This window comes from Eubalaena glacialis, chromosome 4 (genome assembly GCF_028564815.1).
Source record: "Eubalaena glacialis isolate mEubGla1 chromosome 4, mEubGla1.1.hap2.+ XY, whole genome shotgun sequence".
Taxonomy (NCBI): Eukaryota; Metazoa; Chordata; class Mammalia; order Artiodactyla; family Balaenidae; genus Eubalaena; species Eubalaena glacialis.
In genome coordinates, this window is record NC_083719.1 from 138,836,656 (window position 1) to 138,854,734 (window position 18,079).

The following is an 18,079-nucleotide window of genomic DNA, read 5'->3' on the forward strand; positions in this document are numbered from 1 at the left end:
TTTAGTGCACATCCCTGATGCAGGTGCTCTGTTGGCTCAGATAGTTTTATCCCCACTTTACAAAGGAGGAAGTAAGCTCAGAGAGGTTTAGTAAATTTCCCAAAGCCAAACAGCTATCGAGTGGCAGAACCAGGATCTGAACCAAGTCTGTTACCTTCAAAGCCTAAGCCCTCATCACAACAAAACTCAATTAATATTTACATTTATCGAATTACATTGCAACCTGGGGAGTTCTTGGCACAGTCCTGAATAAGAGTGAGAAAGAAAGAAATAGCATTGTTCATCCAGTCAACCAAAATTTTTGAAGCAGCTGCTAGATGCCTGGCCCTGTTTGGAGTTCAGCAGTGATCAAGACAGGAAGAGTCCTGCTTTCATGAACCATGTAGTGGGGAGGAGAGACAGGTGCAACTTGGGTGAGGGATTTCACCTTGCTGGGCCTCTGTTTTCTCATCTGGAAAATGGGATGGGTGTTTCTCATTTTCTGGGATTGTCCAGCCCTCACATTCTCTGATTCCATAAGAAGCATTTATTTTCCTGTTTCTTTAAAATTCAATCAGGCCATGAGCTGTGATGAATGTCGTTAGCTGCTCCCCAAATCACTCTATTTCCACCCATTTCCTGTGATCAGGTCTTTCCCCCAACATGACTCACAATCAATCAAGTCACAGAAGCTAAGGGGCACCCAGCAGAAGAATTCCAACCCTGGCTTCTCAGGAGCTCTGCGGTCTACCTGGCCAGGTAAACTTCACTCACCTGGCACAAGGTGGCCATCCCTGGTTTCACATCAACATGATCTCAGGCACAAACCTCCTTGTTTTTCCATTTTGTCTTTAAGTTACTTACTGAAACAACTGCACAAATATGAAAAAGATATAAAATCAGGCATCCTCTGCCCTCAGTGCCTACTAATAAATGATTTTCTGCCACTTTAATGATAAAGATACATTTCAGCATTCCGCTGCCCTTATTATTTTTCATTTTGTTGATATTTCTACTGAATACACCTTTCAATATTTTAACAACGGAACATGTATTTAGGTTGTTCCACACACAGCCTTTGGTGGTAAGGGTTTTGTTGTTATATTTCTATTATGTTTCCTTTAAAAATCATTATCCTGTTTAAATGGATTTTGTCAATTTTATAGGCATTTATCATGATAAATATCATATCATGATATGATATTGATGAAATTAATACATAGAGGGCAGTAGTACAAATTGATTGGAATTGAGAGCCTCCATTAGCACAGATAAATATAAATATTATATATATATATATATATATATATAAGCCAAATTACATGCTGAGTGAGATTCTCCTACTCTTTTTCACCTCTGCCCCTCAAGCCTGTGAGAAATGGAATATTTCTTGCCATATCAGTAAAAAAAGGATGTCACAGTCATCAGCACTTGCAGACCTCCAATGTGAGCTGGTGGGCCCTGAGGAACTCAGGGTATGCAAATACAGAATGCTGGCCCCAGAGAGCTGAGGTGCATATCAAAGGAATGATTTCAGTGAGCCCAGACTCTTGCATCTTCCCATACAAAGAAAAACGCTACATTCCTCACCTTGGGAGAGCTGGTTTTCCTTAGTTAACAATCATTTTTGATGTTCCCCATTACCTGCGCCATTGCCCTCCCCTGTCCCCTCCCACCGGTACTTTAGCTCAGGGAGGAAGGAGCGCAGAGAGAATCGGCTGAACAAGGGGGCTGTGAGCCTGGGGATGCGTTTTCAGCCGCTTTCCCCGCAGTCAGGAGGAGGGGCGCTGACACTCCAACCGGACCCTGTGCCTCCCTTGCCCCGTTTCCCCTCAGGACGCTCAGGCCGACCCCCTCCCCACGCCCACCAGGCCCCGCGAGCCAGGCCGAGGGCAGGGGCGAGAGGAGGGACCGAAGTTCCCCGGGACCAGAATGCTGGGGGCCGCTCTTTCTGCACAGCAGCGGCGGGTGGCAGCGAACCCCTGCCCCTCAGAAGCTGGTCTTGCACTGACGCCCGGGCACCGGACCAGGAGGAGGGTCGGCACCCACTTACCTGGCCCGCGGTCCCCAGGACTGTCACGGCTTCGGCCGCCGGGGCCCCTCCAGAGCTGGCCGCCTCAGTGAGGACGCCCTCCCCTCGGGCTCCGGGGCACTTCAGTGACGGCGGAGGGAAGAGACCCCGAGCCGGGAGTTCCAGCTCTGCGGAAACGCGGGCTCCGTTCTGGGCGAGGAGGTGGGACCGCTTTGCCCCGAGGCCTTCCGGGAGGGAGGGCGGCGCCGGGGGAGGAGCCGCCTGGAGCCGCCAGGAGCCCTTCCAGGGTTCCTGGAGGGGCGGCCTGGCCTGGGGGCCCCGCCCACTGTGGCCGCAGCCCAGGCCTTTTCCCTGGAATCCTACACAAAAAAGAAAGATACACAGTCTATGGTAAATATTCACAAATGTTTGTTGCTGCCGTGCTTACTATTCTATTAAAGGTGTAAAATCCATAAAACACTTTAAGTTCAAAGTTAAATATGAATTTTTACCATTCTAATTATCTCTCTGCTATTCCCAACTGTGGTTAATGAATCAGAGACTGTGGCATCACTAGTTAAAAATGAGCTTGAGAAAAAAATAGAACTCAGGCCCACCAGACCTACTGAATCACGATCTGCAATTTTACAATCTCCCCAGTGTACTTGTGTACCCATGAATAGTTGAAAGGTACATTTCTACCTCGACATGTCTTTTCTGTCTGAGAAATACACACATTTTATCCAGTTTGATATAAATAAAACACTCAAAAATGCATATGCCTGTGTTGAAACCATCATTTTATCATTTCTTTTCCAGATAAGTATAGTCTCTACACTGGTTTTGTGGATCACATGCCATACTCTTTTCTTGTAGTTAGAAATAAGGTAGAGAAAGTTACTTTGTAAATATATATATATATATATATATATATATATATATATATATATATATATATATTAGTGGATAATTGAAGACAGTCTTCTAAATTAAAACCAGTTCTCTTAACTTGCTGTTTTCTTCTTGGGTCACATTATGAACTCTTCCCGTGGCCACATGGCATGTGTACTTTTAATTTCAGGGACTGCTGACATTCCAGGATGTGACCATAGATTTCTCTCAAGAGGAGTGAGAATGCCTGGACCAAGATCAATGGGAATTGTACAGGGATGTGATGTTAGAGAAGTATAGGAACCTGCTCTCCTTGGGTGAGGATACCTTCCTTCCAGAATTCCTTATCCAACCACAGGGTTTAGAGTCCTTCATTTGTAGAATGTCTCCTGGAATCTTCTGCTTCCTACAATAGGGTTTCAGATTGCAACGTTTCAGGAAAGATTGGGAGTTTGTGGGTATAATTTATCTTATTCTTTTAAAATTGCAGCCTCCCTTTTAATATACTTTGTAACTGCTTGGGATGTGTCTATACGAACTGTGTACTATATGCTTCTGTTAGAGTCCTTACAATATTTTATTGTCTTATTTTCTGTAACAATTTTCCATGGATTCTTTGGGCTTAAGGTATATTAAAAGGGAGACTGCGATTCTGGGACTTCCCTGGTGATGCAGTGGTTAAGAATTCACCTGCCAATGCAGGGGACAGGGGTTCGATCCCTGGTCCGGGAAGATCCCACGTGCCACGGAGCAACTAACCCAGTGGGCCACAACTACTGAGCCTGCACACCACAACTACTGAAGCCGGTGCGCCTTGAGCCCGTGCGCCATTTATTTTTTGGAGAATAAAACCGCCTCTGAGTGATTAAAATTTAGACCAGATAGTCAAAATGCTTTATCACCTGTTCTTCTAAAACACTGATCAACGGAACAAGTTTTACTAGGGATAACAGTGTGATTGTATTCTGGAGTTCATATGGGCAATATGGTTTATGACCTTGATGCTGGATCACGACATTTCAATGGTATAACTGCTATTAATTGTCTGTTTGTTCAACGATTAAAGTCTCACGGGATCTGAGTTCAGACTGGAGTCATCCTGGTTGGTTTCTGTCTATTGCAGATTTCTTCCAGTATGAAAGGACAAGAGCAACACGGCTTACTTTACAAAATGTCTTCAAACTAAATGATGATATAATCTACATTCAATTAATTTATACATACCCTACTGTAGAACAGGGTTTGTTACGGTGGCAGAGCCCGGTAATTAAGTAAGACTGAAACATTTATCTGCAGTGGTTCAAGTTCTCTTCCTAAGAATATGTTTATAATCAACATGCTTTCACAAAGTACCCAATTTAATTCACCATAGCATTCCTCATATTAACTAAATGGAGAATCCTAGGCTATATACAAATCCAGAAAGGGCCAAAAGTCAGCAGCCCCTATGGATTATTACAACCCATTACTGAGACATTCAAATTATTTATTAAAGAACCACCATGACCATCAACATCATCAATTTATATATTATTGCCTCAATGCTAGCCTTAACCGTGGCTCTCACAACATGAATTCCTCTTCCCATATCTTATCCACTAATTAATATAAATGTAGGCATACTGTTTATATTAGCCATATCAAGCCTAGCCATTTATTCCATCCTCTGATCTGGATGGGCTTCAGATTCAAAATACTTACTCACTGGAGCTCTACGGACAGTAGCACAGACAATCTCATATGAAGTCTTGTTAGCAGTTATTCTATTCTCAGTCCTACTGCTAAATGGATCATTTACACTTTCAGCAGTATTTATTACACAAGAACACCTATGACTAATTTTCTCCTGACCCCTACCCAGAATTTGATTATCTCCGCAGTAGCAGAAATCCAATGAACCCCACTTGATTTAACAGAAGTAGAATCAAAACCTGTATATGTCTTCAATGTAGAAAATGTAGCAGGCCCATTCACCCCGTCCTTCCTAGAGAATATGTCAATTTCCTTATAATAAACATTTCCACAACATTCTATTTTTAGGAGCATTCGACAATCCCTACGTGCCAGAATTATGTACAGCCCAAGTCATCATTAAAACACATCTAACAATCTCCTTTCTATGAATTCGAGCATCCTACCCACAATTTTGATATGATCAACGTATACATCTCTCATAAAAATTTTTTTACTACTAACATTAGCCCTATGTATATGAGAGTTTTCACTACCTGTCATCATACCAGGCAACCCACAGCAAACTTAAGAAATATGTTTGACTAAAGAGTTACTTTGATAAAGTAAATGATAGAGGTTTAAATGCACTTATTCCTGGAATTGAACTTATTTCTAAGAATTTTACATTCTCCATGCTACCACATTACACCACAATGCTATATAGTAAGGTTCTCTAAGAAAGCTTCAAGGCCCATACCCCCAAAATATTGTTGTATATCCTTCCTGTACTAATAAACTCTCATTGTTTTTACTATCATTCTACTGACCATTATTTCAGGAAATATAATTGTAGTAACAAGCTCACACTGGTTAATGGTATCCCCATTCTAATAAAAAACATGAACCCATAAGCTACAGAAGCATCCAACAAATATTTTCTAAAACAATCCACCACATCAATACTACTTATAATGGCTATTATCATTAATCTAATATACTCTGGTCGAAGAACACAATGAATTACAAAAATCTTTAATCCAGCAGCATCCACTATCATGACAATCGTCCTTGTCACTAAAGTAGGACTTTCCCCATTTCACTTCTGAGTGCCCGAAGTAACTCAAGGCATTCCATGAACAGCAGGCCTGATGCTATCAACGTCACAAAATTGCACCCCTATCAGTTTTATACCACATGTCACCATCCATCAACCTAAACATACTGTTAATCATAGTGATATTATAAATCATAGTTGGACGCTGAGGCAGACTTAGCCATACTCACCTGGAAAAAATTACAGCCTCCTCATCAATTGCCCATATAGGATGAATAACAGCTATTATCATGCATATTCCAAGTATAACAATCCTAAACATACTAATTTATATCATAACAACACTATCTTCTTCTTATTTATACCCAGATCATGTACTACAAGAGTATCATTATCACACACATGAGATAAAACACCTCCCATCAGGATCCTTATCCTCAGCATTATAGTGTCATTAGGAGGTCGCCCACCATTATCAGGGTTTTGACCCAAATGAATAATTATCCAAGAGATAACAAAAATGATAACATCATTCTACCAACACTAATAGCCATCACAGCAGTCCTCAGCATATATTTCTACTTGCAGCTAACATAATCCACATCACTAACTATATTCCCTTCATTAAACAACACAAAAGTACAACAATTTGAACATACAAAACAAAACATACAATACAAAACCCTAACTTTCCTATCATTACTCATCATAATAGCCACACGATTACTACCCATAACACCCATCCTATCAGTGCTGGACTAGGAATTTAGGTTAGTTTAGACCAAGAGCTTTCAAAACCCTAATAAAGTACAATTTACTTAATTTCTAAAAATAAGGACTGCAGGACTTTATCCTACATCAACTGAATGCAAAGCAAACATTGTAATTAAGCCAAATCCTTACGAGATTGATGAGTTTTAACCCCAGGAAATTTTAGTTAACAGGCAAATCATCTAGTCAACTGGCTTCAATCTACTTCTCCTGCCTTTGAGAAAGAAAAAAGAAGAAAAAAAAAAAAGGCAGGAAAATCACCGGCAGAATTGAAGCTGCTTCTCTCAAGTTACAATTCAATTTGTTGATTCACCACAGGGTTTGCCAGAAAGAGGGCTCAATCTCTGTCTTTAGATTTAGAGTCTAATGCTAACTCAGTCATTTTACCTCTGTTCATACACTGCTGATTATTTTCAACAAATCGCAAAGATATCGGCATTTTATCTTTACTATTTGGTGCTTGAGCTGGAGTAGCAGGCAGCGCCTTAAGTATTTTAATCCTGGCTGAGCTATGCTAACCTGGAGCGCTACTTGGAGATGCCCAAATCTGTAAGGTAGTCATAACAGTCCCTGCACTTGTAATAATTTTCTTTATAGTTGTACCCATTATGATTGCAGGCTTTGAAAACTGACTTGGGCCACTAATAACTCGGACACCAGAAGTAGCATTTCCCCAAATAAATCATATAAACTTTTGACTACTTCCCCCATCATTCTTACTCCTACTCATATCACCAATAGTAGAAGCTGGTTCTGGTACAAGTGGAACCGTATATTCAGCTCTAGCCTGCAATCTGGCCCATGAAGGAGCCTCTGTCGACCTAACCGTTTTCTCCTTACATTTAGCAGGTGTCTCTTCAATTCTTGGTGCTATTACTTTTATTACTATAGTCTTTAATACAAAACTAGCAGTCATATCCCAATACCAAACACCAGTATTTGTTTAATCTTTCCCAACTATAGCCATATTACTATCATTACCACTCTCAGTCCGAGCAGCCAGAATTGCCATACTGTTAAGAGATAGAAATCTAAACACTACTTTCTTTGACCCTGCAGGAGGAGACCGAATCCTATACCAACACCTATTTTGACTCTTTGGTCACCCTGAAGTCTGTATTCATGGTCTACCAGGAGTTGTTATAATCTCACATATCATTACATACTATTTAGGACAAAAAGTGCCTTTCAGCTATTTGGGACTAGTATGAGTCATGTCCACTGGCTTTTTAGGATTTCTCTTGTGGGCCCATCATATGTTTACCATAGGGATAGCTGTCGACTCAGGAGCATACTTTGCATCAGCTACCGTAATTACTTCTATCCCTACAGGACTAAAAGTATCTAGCTGATTAGCAACTCTTTAATTTTTTTTTCTCTTTTCTTTTTTTTTGGCTGCGTTGGGTCTTGGTTGCTGCACGTGGGCTTTCTCTGGTTGCGGTGCGCGACCTTTTCATTGCAGTGGCTTCTCTTGTTGCAGAGCACAGCCTCTAGGCGTGTGGGCTTCAGTAGTTGTGGCTTGCAGGCTCTAGAGAGCAGCTCAGTAGTTGTGGCGCACGGGCTTTTTGCTCCACGGCATGTGGAATCTTCCCAGACGAGGGCTCGAACCCGTGTCCCCTGCATTGGCAGGCGAATTCTTAACCACTGCGTCACCAGGGAAGTCCCTGGTTAGCAACTGTTCACGGAGGTAATATTATATGACTTCCCACTATACTATGAGTTTTAGGCTTTAGTTTTTCTTTTTATAGTAGGTGGTTTGACAGGAATCATCTTAGCCAACTCACCCCCAGGCATTGTCCTCCAGGATACATACTATGTAGTAGCACACTTCCACGACCTAATGTCCATGCGAGCCATCTTCACTATTATAGGAGGCTTCCTACACTGATTCCCACTATTCTCAGGTTATACAGTTAACTCAGCATGAGCAAAAATTCACTTCACAAGTATATTTGTAGTAGTAAATATGACTTCCTGCAGCACTTTCTTGGCCTCTCAGGGATGTCACTACGTTAGTCTGAGTACCCTGAGGCACACACCACATGAAATATTTTGTCTTTAGGCTCATTCATCTCAGTAGCAGCAGTAATGCTAATAATCTTCATACTTTGAAAAGCATTTGTGTCTAAACAAGAAGTCTTAGCAGTGGAAATTGCTACTCCTAACCTAGAATGGTTACATGAATGGCCTCCACCATATCCTATGTTTCAAGATCCTACCTATGTAAATGTAAAATAAGGAAGGACTCAAGTCCTTCTCAACCAGTTTCAAGCCAACACCATAACAATTATGTCTTTCTCAATAAATGAGATAAAAGTAAAAAGTGATGTAGCTTTGTCAAAGTTAAATCATAGGCTAAAATCCTGTATATCACTAAGGCATATCAATTTCATCTAGGCTCTCAAGATATAACATCACCGATAATGGAAGAACTTTTACATTTTCATCATCACACATGAATAGTGATTTTTAAAATAAGTTCTCTAGTCATCTATATCATTTCACTAATATTGACATCTAAACTAACTCATATGCATACAATAGATGCACAGGTAGAGAAAATGTGAACAATTTACTAGCCATTATTGTAATCTTAATTGCCCTATCATCATTGTGAATCCTTTACATGATACATGAAATCAATAACTCTTCCCAAACCATAAAAAACTATGGGTCAGTAATGATACGGAAGCTACAAATACACAGATTATGAAGATTTAAATGTTGACTCCTCTGTAATTCCCACATCAGAGCTAAAACCAGGAGAATAATGACTAATAGAAGTCAACAACCGAGTAGTTAGAGATAGTCATTGAATATTAGTTTCATCTGAAATTGTTGTACACTCCTGAGTTGTTCCTTCTCAGGCCTAAAAAGAGCTATCCCAGGACGCCTAACTTAAAGAATCCTGATACCAACAGGACCAGGCCTATGTTGTGGACAAGAGAGCTCGTTTTCCTAAGTTCAAAGACAGGACAGAGGGAAATGGCTGAGATATGGGGTGAATCTGGAGCCCATGGGGATGCACTCTCCAAGCTCCAGGATAGGAATGGGGCCTCTAGGGTCCCAGGCCACCCACCACACCCTCCCGAGCAGGATCTGGGCAACATTCCCTGTCAGTGATGAGGCAGCCCTAATACTTGTCACTCCCCAACGTTGTGTCCTATGTGGGCCCCATGCTCTTGGGACCACACCCCACACTCTGCAGGTCCATGCTACAGGGTCCTTCGTGCCTCAGGAGTAGAGACCACACAGCAAGCAGTTCCCTCCCCAACCAGCAGGAGGAGGGGAGGAGAGCAGGGGCACCAGGGGAATCTCACTCAGACAACAACACCCCAGGGGTGCCAGCGGGGACAGTGATGATGCAGATGAGGCACACACCAAGAGATGGGACCAGAGGACCCAAAAGGCAGCTGGTCAGGTCCTGGCTCATCTGCACCCCAGACACCTTTGTCCCTCCTACACCCCCTTCCTCATACACCCTCTCCTTAAATGCAGATTCTTCAGATGCAAACAGGCAGAGCTTCAGACTGAAAGTCAGCTCTTCCAAAATGACCCATCAGCAAACACTGCAGGATTCCACTCCCTGTGCTTTGTGGTTGCTTCCCACTAGCTATCTATTTTACATTTGGTAGTGTATATATGTCCATGCCACTCTCTCACTTCATCCCAGATTACCCTTCCCCCTCCCTGTGTCCTCAAGTCCATTCTCTATGGCTGAGTCTTTATTCCCGTCCTGCCCTTAGGTTCTTCATAACAATTTTTTCTTTTTTTTTAGATTCCATATATATGTGTTAGCATACGGTATTTGTTTTTCTCTTTCTGACTTACTTCACTCTGTATGACAGTCTCTAGGTCAATCCACCTCACTACAAATAACTCAATTTCATTTCTTCTTATGGCTGAGTAATATTCCATTGTATATATGTGCCACATCTTTATCCATTCATCTGTCGATCCTGCCAACACTTTTACTTTACTCAATTGAGACCAATGTCAGACTTGTAAGGTAATAAATTTACGTTGTTTTGAGTCACTCAATTTGTGGTAATTCATATGAAAGCAATAAAAAACAAATACAGAGGTCCTACAAGAGCCAGGCTATATATTTATATTTAAGTATTTCTAAAATGAATTTAACCTTGTGATTGACAGCAGCAGCAGCTTCCAAGGGATCCCACCACACACTTGAGGCAAAAGCAGCCTAATAAAGAAACAGTGACAGCAGCAGGTCACTGCCCCACACTTGGGGCAAAGGGGGATTTGATCTACTGTAGCAGCAGCATAGCCTGAATGGGAATGCATCCTCCTGTGGCACTAGTCCCATCAACATTAGTCTAATCTGCTAGCATCTGCTGTGTCAACAGGCCCAACATATACAAACCCTCCAACTCAGTAGCATCAAGTGAGCCAGGCTCAGTGTTTCCTGAAACTCATATCCAATGGCACTGGAAAGCCCAGATATCACCTACTGTTATGAAAACATAAAAAAAACAATAACAGAAGACTGGGAACTTCAGAAAGAAAAGGGGAACAATGGAATGGGTGAAAACAAATGGGGTAAATATAAGAGACTATCATTAGCCTCATGAGTTTCTTAAATTCTATATGATGGTCAAAGCAAAAATTATGACACCATCTGATGTGGTTCTCAATGTATATAAAGGAAATACTACAGAAAATCATACTTTAAAACTGGGGAATATTAAGAGACCTAAATGGAAGTAAAATTTTGAAACTTCACTTGAAGTAATAAAACACTGATTCCAGTAGGCTATGATAAGTTACATATGTATAGTGTAATGCCAAAAGCAACCACTAAGAAAACTATACAAACAGTATACACAAATGATTATAAATAAATTAGATTAAAATGCACTTATTAAAAAATGCTTAAGTAATGCACAAGAAGGCAAAATAAGAGAAACACAGGATTGAGAAACTAAGGTAAAAGACAAAACAAAAAATAAAATGGTAGACCTAATCTTTAACATAGCAATAATTATATTAACTGTAAATGATCTAAATAACCAAGTCAAAGACAGAGATTGGAAGAGTAGATGAAAAAATCACAAGCATGACCCAACTATATACTGTCTATAAGAAGCTTACTTTAAACATCATGATATAGGTAGTTCAAAGTAAAAGGATGAAAAAGATATATCATATGAACATTAATCAGAAAAAGCAGGAATGGCTATATTAATATCAGATAAAGTAGATTTCAGAGCAAAGGAAATTAATAGGGGCAAAGAGGGTCATTACATAAAGATAACAGGAATAATCCACCTAGATGACCTAGTGATACTAAATGTGTGTGCACCAAACAACAGAACTTCAAAACACATGAAGCAAACACTGAAAAAGGTAAAAGGAGAAAATTTTAAATCCACAATTATTATTTGAGACTTCAACACAGCAATTTATAGAACTACCAGAGAGAAAAATCAGCAAGGATATGGAAGAACTGAAAACATCATCAATCAACAGGATATAACTGACATTTAAAGAACACACTCAATAAAAGCAAAATACATATTCAAGTGTCCATGGAACATTCACTCATATACCATATACTGGGTGATAAAAAAAACACTAGCAGATTTAAAAGAATTAAAATCATAGAGAGTATGTTCTCTAGCCATAATGGAATCAGACTAGAAATCAATAACAGAAAGACAACAGGAAAATCTTCAATCACATGAAAACTAAACATCACAATTCCCAATAACTCATGGGTAAAAAGTCAAGGAAAAAATTTTAAATGCATAGAATAAAAGAAAATGGAGATATAACAGATCAAAGTTTGTGGAATGAAGTGAAAGCAATGCTGAAAGGGAAGTTTATAGGACTAAATTGGGAAAGAAAATATTTCAAAGCAATAATCTAATTTTCTATATTAAAATAGTAAAAACGGAAGAGGAAAAAACACTAAACAAGCAGAAAGAAGGAAATAATAAGGATGAAACAAAAATCCATGAAACTGAAAACAGGAAAATAGGGGGGAAAAAAATCAATGAAACAAAAGGCTGGTTCTTTGAAATAAACAATCTAATCAATAAAGGTGTAGCAAGACTGATAAAGATAAAAAGAGAGATGGCACAAATCACAGATATCAGAAATGCAACCAGGGATACCATGACATATCCTGCAGGTTAATAAGGGACAAGCTATTATGAACAAGTCTACACTATAAATTCAAAAATGTGGATGAAATGGACCAATGCTTCTACACCCAAAACTACTAAAACTCAGCCAAGATGAACTAGATAATCTCAATTTTCCTGTAACCATTAGAAACACTGACTTTTCATTTAAAAACTCCCAAAAGAAATATTCAGGCTTAGATGTTTCACTTTCACCCAAGACTTAAAAAATTAACACCAATTTTACATGACTTGATAAGAAATAGAAGTAGAGGGAACAGTTCCTAATTAATTTTATGAAGCCAGTATTACCTTGATACCAAAACCAGACAGGGATAGTATAGAAAGAAGAAAACTACAGACCAATATTTTTTATGAAATTGGCTGTAAAAATGCTCAGCCAAATATTAGCAAATTAAATCCAGAAATATATAAAAAGAATAATATACCATGACCAAGTGGTATTTATTCCAGTTATGCAAAGTTGGTTAAATATTTGAAAATCAAACAATGTAATCCACCATATCCAATAGATTAAGGGGGAAAAGTCATGTGATCCTATCCATTAATGCAGAGAAAGCATTTGACAAAATCCAATCCCATTCATGATTTTAAAAAAAGAAGAAAAAAAACTCCAAGCAAACTAGGAATAGAAAAGGAACATCCTGAAACTCATAAAGATGATCTACAAACAACCTATACCGACATTATATTTAACTGTGAAAGACTGAATGCTTTCTCTGTAAGATCAGAAACAAGGCACCGATATCTGCTCTCACCACTTTTATTCAATATATTACTGGAGGTTCTAGTAAGAAAATAAAGCAAAAATAAATAAATACATAAATTGAAAAGTTAAATTTTTAAAAAATTTATTTAAAAGATAAAAGGACTATTCCTACTATGTTGAATAAGAAGGAATATATCCTACTGAATGTTGAATAGTAATATATCCTATTATATTGAATAAGGAAAACTAAAACTGTCTATATCTGAAGATGAGATGATAATCTAAATGGAGAAAATACCAAGGAATCCACAAAAAGCTTGAGAAATAATATTAGTTTGTAAATGTTTTAGAGTGCAAGATCAACACAATTTTATCAAATTATATATTAATAACAAACGTGTAGAAGCTTAAATAAAAATATGTGATGCCATTTACAACTGACCTAAATACATACTTAAATATAAGCCCAATAAGACATTTATAGGACCTCTATACTGAAAATTACCAAATGCTGATGAAGAAAATTTTAAAAGTCCCAAACAAATAGGGAGATATACCTTGTTCATGGATTAGAACACACAACATAATAAAGATGTCAATTCTCCCCAAGTTAAGAGGCTTAACACAATTACTCTTAAAATGACCTCAAGGTTTTTGTGGATATAGACAAGCTTATTCTAAGATTTATATGGTAAGAAGAGGCTGAAGAATAGCTAAAACAATTTGTAAAGGAAGATTAAAATGGGAGGAATTAATCCACCCAATTTCAAGATTTTGCAGTAATGATGGAGGGTAGATACATAGATCAATGGAATGGAACAGAGAACCCAGAAATAGACTGACATAAATACATTTAACTTGTTTTTGACAGCAGTGCAAAAGCTATCAAGGAAGAATAGACTTTTCAAAAAATGGTACTGAAACAGTTGGACATCCCTCGACAAAAACAAACAAACAAAAAATGAACCTTAACCTAAACCTTACACACCTTACACAAAAATTAAATCAAAGTGGATCATAATCTTAAACGTAAAAGCAGGACATTTTTAGAAAAAAATATAGGAGAAAATCTTTGGCATCTAGAACTAGGTGAATAATTCTTAGACTTGACACCGAAAGTATGGTCAATAAAAGCAAAAACTGATAAATTGGATCTCATCAAAATGAGTTAAAAATGCTTCATAGAAGATCCTTTTAAGTGGATGAAAACTCAAATTACACAGTGGGAAAACATATTTGAAAATCCCATATGAGACAAATGACTTGTATCTATAATATACAAAGAACTCTCCAAACAACTTAAAAAAATCCAACTAGAAAATAGGCAGAAGACAGGAACAGACATTTCATGGAAGAGAATATACACATGGCAAAGAAGCACAGGAAAAGATGTTCAACATCGTTAGCCATCAGGGAAATGCAAATTAAGACCATAATGAGATATCAGAGAATAACTAAAATTAAAGTATAGTGACAACATCAAATGCTGGCGAGTACGTAGAAAAATTATGTCACATCACTGGTGGGAAAATAAAATGGTTTAGCCACTCTGAGAAACAGCTTGACAGTCTCTTTTAATCCTAAAAGTAGATTCACCCTACAATGCAGTAATTGTACTCTTGAGCATTTATCCAAAAGAAACAAAAACTTAATGAAGTTCCCACAGAAACTTACACATAAATGTTCATAGCAGTTTTATTTATAATAGCCAAAAACTGGCAACTACCCAAATGTCTTTCAATGGGTGAATGTTGAAACAAATTGTGATAAAATCTTATGATAGAATACTACCGAGCAACAAAAAGGAACAAAGTATTAATATATGCAAAAATTGAAATGAACTTCAAGGGAATGATGCCGAGGGAAAAATTTTAAAAAGCCAATCTCCGAAGATTAAGTAATTCATGATTATGTTTACATATTATTCTTAAAATAACAAAACTGTGGAGATGGAGAACACATTAGAAGTTGCCAAGGGTTAGAGATGGAGGTAGAAGGTACAGCGGGGGAACTTTGTGAGGTTTTTGTGGTCCCAGTACAAATAATACAGCAATCTTGGTTTTAATCCCTAAAGATTTTTAAAAGCAATTCCTAATAAGAGGTGTCCAGATATTTAGCAATGGCAGCAGATTAGAGGTATAGCTCCCCAACATGACAACTTCGAAAGAGATCTATACTATCAATACTAATTTAATGCATATGTTAATTTTTAAAAGGCCAGTCACAATACTTAAATGGTATATATCTTAACGATATTATTCTGGGTATCCAGCTATACCAGATGGACTAGCAGGATTTTCTGTACATTCAATCTTATTTAAGACAATAAATCTTATAATAAGACAGTTAAAAAAAGAAAAAGAAAAAAAAACAAACCTCAACTACAGTTGGATATTCTCATAGGAAGATGAGGTGAAAATATGTAGCAGCGGTTCAAAAGCTTAAGCAGTGACACCTAAATTTGGCTGCACATTAGAATCATCTGAAGCACTTTTTTAAAACCCTCACACCGACAGTTGGTCATCCTAGACCAATAAAATCATTTTAAATCTCCTCAGACGATGCCAATGTCTAGCCAGAACTGAGAACCAGCGGACTAAGCAGAAGGGGATGTTTCTACAAAGATCTCTTAACAATAAGTCCTTTCACCCAATCAGATTTACCTCCCCGCAAAGGGGTAAAGAAGGCTAGATGTTGTCCATACTTGCTTAGCTTTAATTAGCACTTGTGACTTGCCCAAAACCTAGATCATGTTTCCCCTAAATTTCATGTTATTCCCTAAGTTTTTCAAACCCAGGGCTAAGGGGTTTGCCAGGATGAGATTTTAAGTGCTCACACAGGGGAAGTCCCTGGCAAACCAGGACAGCGGTCACTCTACATTGAAATGTAAAGCATCCTAAATAACCCTGCCACTGCTCCCAGATACTAGTCTGTGCCAACCAGTGGAGAAAAGGCATTCTCCATTACTACCACGGCAAATGCTGCTGTACTTGCCTTGGCTAGTCCCTATCTTTTCCAGGCGCCACTCCCCTTCACCTGCTGGTGGACGCTTTGGCCAGCTGACAATGCAGATATTTTCAAACTTTAAGGTGAATAAAAATCATCTGGAGGGCCTGTTGTAACAGAGATCACTGAGCCCCACCAGAGTTGCTGATTCCATAGGGCTGGGACCGGGCCCTAAAACTTGAATATCTAACACATTATCAGGGGACGCTGGTAAAGCTGGTCAGGAAAAAGAAACCCGACGTGTCAGATCATAAAGTACGGAAGGGCAAGCCCGCCGGCAGTCCAGGCCGGGGGCGGGGGGGACCGGGGTCCTCAGCCCTACAGAGCCAACGGCAGACCAGCTCGGGCGCCCCTCGGAAGCGCGGGGTCCCCGCGGCCAAGTCTGCGCCCCCGGCCGGCCCCGGCTCCCCTCTGCCCACGCTGCACGCGGGGGCTGGAAACGGCCGCGGAGAACCACGGCGGGGCGGGAAAGGGGGCTCCAAAGAGGGTCTGGCGACTCGAGTCGCTCCGTTTCTTGGTGGGCTCAGCGCGCGCCGTGGGGGAAGAGAGGCGGGGGTCCGGGAAGAGGGGACGGGCGGCACTCACGTAGACCGGCAGCGGCCACGGGTAGACGGCGGGCTCGGCCCCCACGGGCGACTCCAGCCTCAGCTTCTCCCCCATGTCTTCACGCGCGGCCCCCGCACCAGGCTAGTCTGGCGGTTGGGGGAGGGGCGGGGCGCCGCCGGCGGGGGCGGGGCAGGCGGGCGGGAGGCTGAGGGGAGGGGGCCTGGCCTGGGCCTCAGCCGCCGCCGCCGCCGCCGCCGCCGCGCTCCCGTCCGGCCCCCGGCTCCCTCTTTGTTGTCACAGGCCCGGAGCCTCCAGCGCTGCTGCCAACTGGGGCCGGCGTGAGGCAAGCACAATGAGCCAGGGCTGGGCTGAACCACTCACTCGCGGCGAGCACCGCCCGCCCCGTGGACACGCCCCCTCTCACGCACGTACGTACGCACGCAAGCACGTGTTCGGCTGCCCCCCGGCCACACCCACCGGCCCGAAGTGGGGACCCGGGGAGATCCCTCGGGGCCTGGGGTGGCGGGTTCGACTCCCGCCCTTGACGTACCATGACACCTCCCCCCGAATAATAAGACTATAATTCCTCATTAAATATGACAGCCGGAATCCCAGCTTCTGTTCACAAAAATGCTGTGTATTTAGCCTATGCTAGGCACCAGACCCTGGACGCTCAGTACTGGCAAAAAAGGAAATGCCCTGTCCTCATGGCGCTGCCATTTTAATTGGAATAGTAGTGACAATGGTCAAGGGAGAAAATAAAGTGTCATCATCGCCACAGGGATGGTTAATCTCATGTGTGCACTGCGTGGGGCCCCGGCAACCACAAACATTATTCCAAATGTGGCCAGGAAGGTATTTTTCAGAAGAGATGAACACTGAAATTGGTCCACTTTGCGTAAAGGAGATTGTCAATGCCACGGCGTGGGTGGGCCTCGTCCATTAGTTGAAGGACTGGAGAGAAAAATGAGGTTCCGTAGAAAGAGGGAACTGTTCCTCCAATGGCCTTGGGACATCAGCTCTTCCCTGTGTCTCCAGCCCAGAGTCCTGCCCTGACTTGCCTGCCTCACGGTCACATGAGTCAACTCCTTAAAACAAAACTGTATATGTAAAAATACTGAATATATACAAGCCTATTAATTTGTATATGTGTGTATACGTATTATATATATGTGTACACATGTTTATATGTGCGTGCGTTTGTAGTATATGTGTAAGTACTATATACAGTATACATACAAGCTTATATATTTGTATGTATATATTGTATA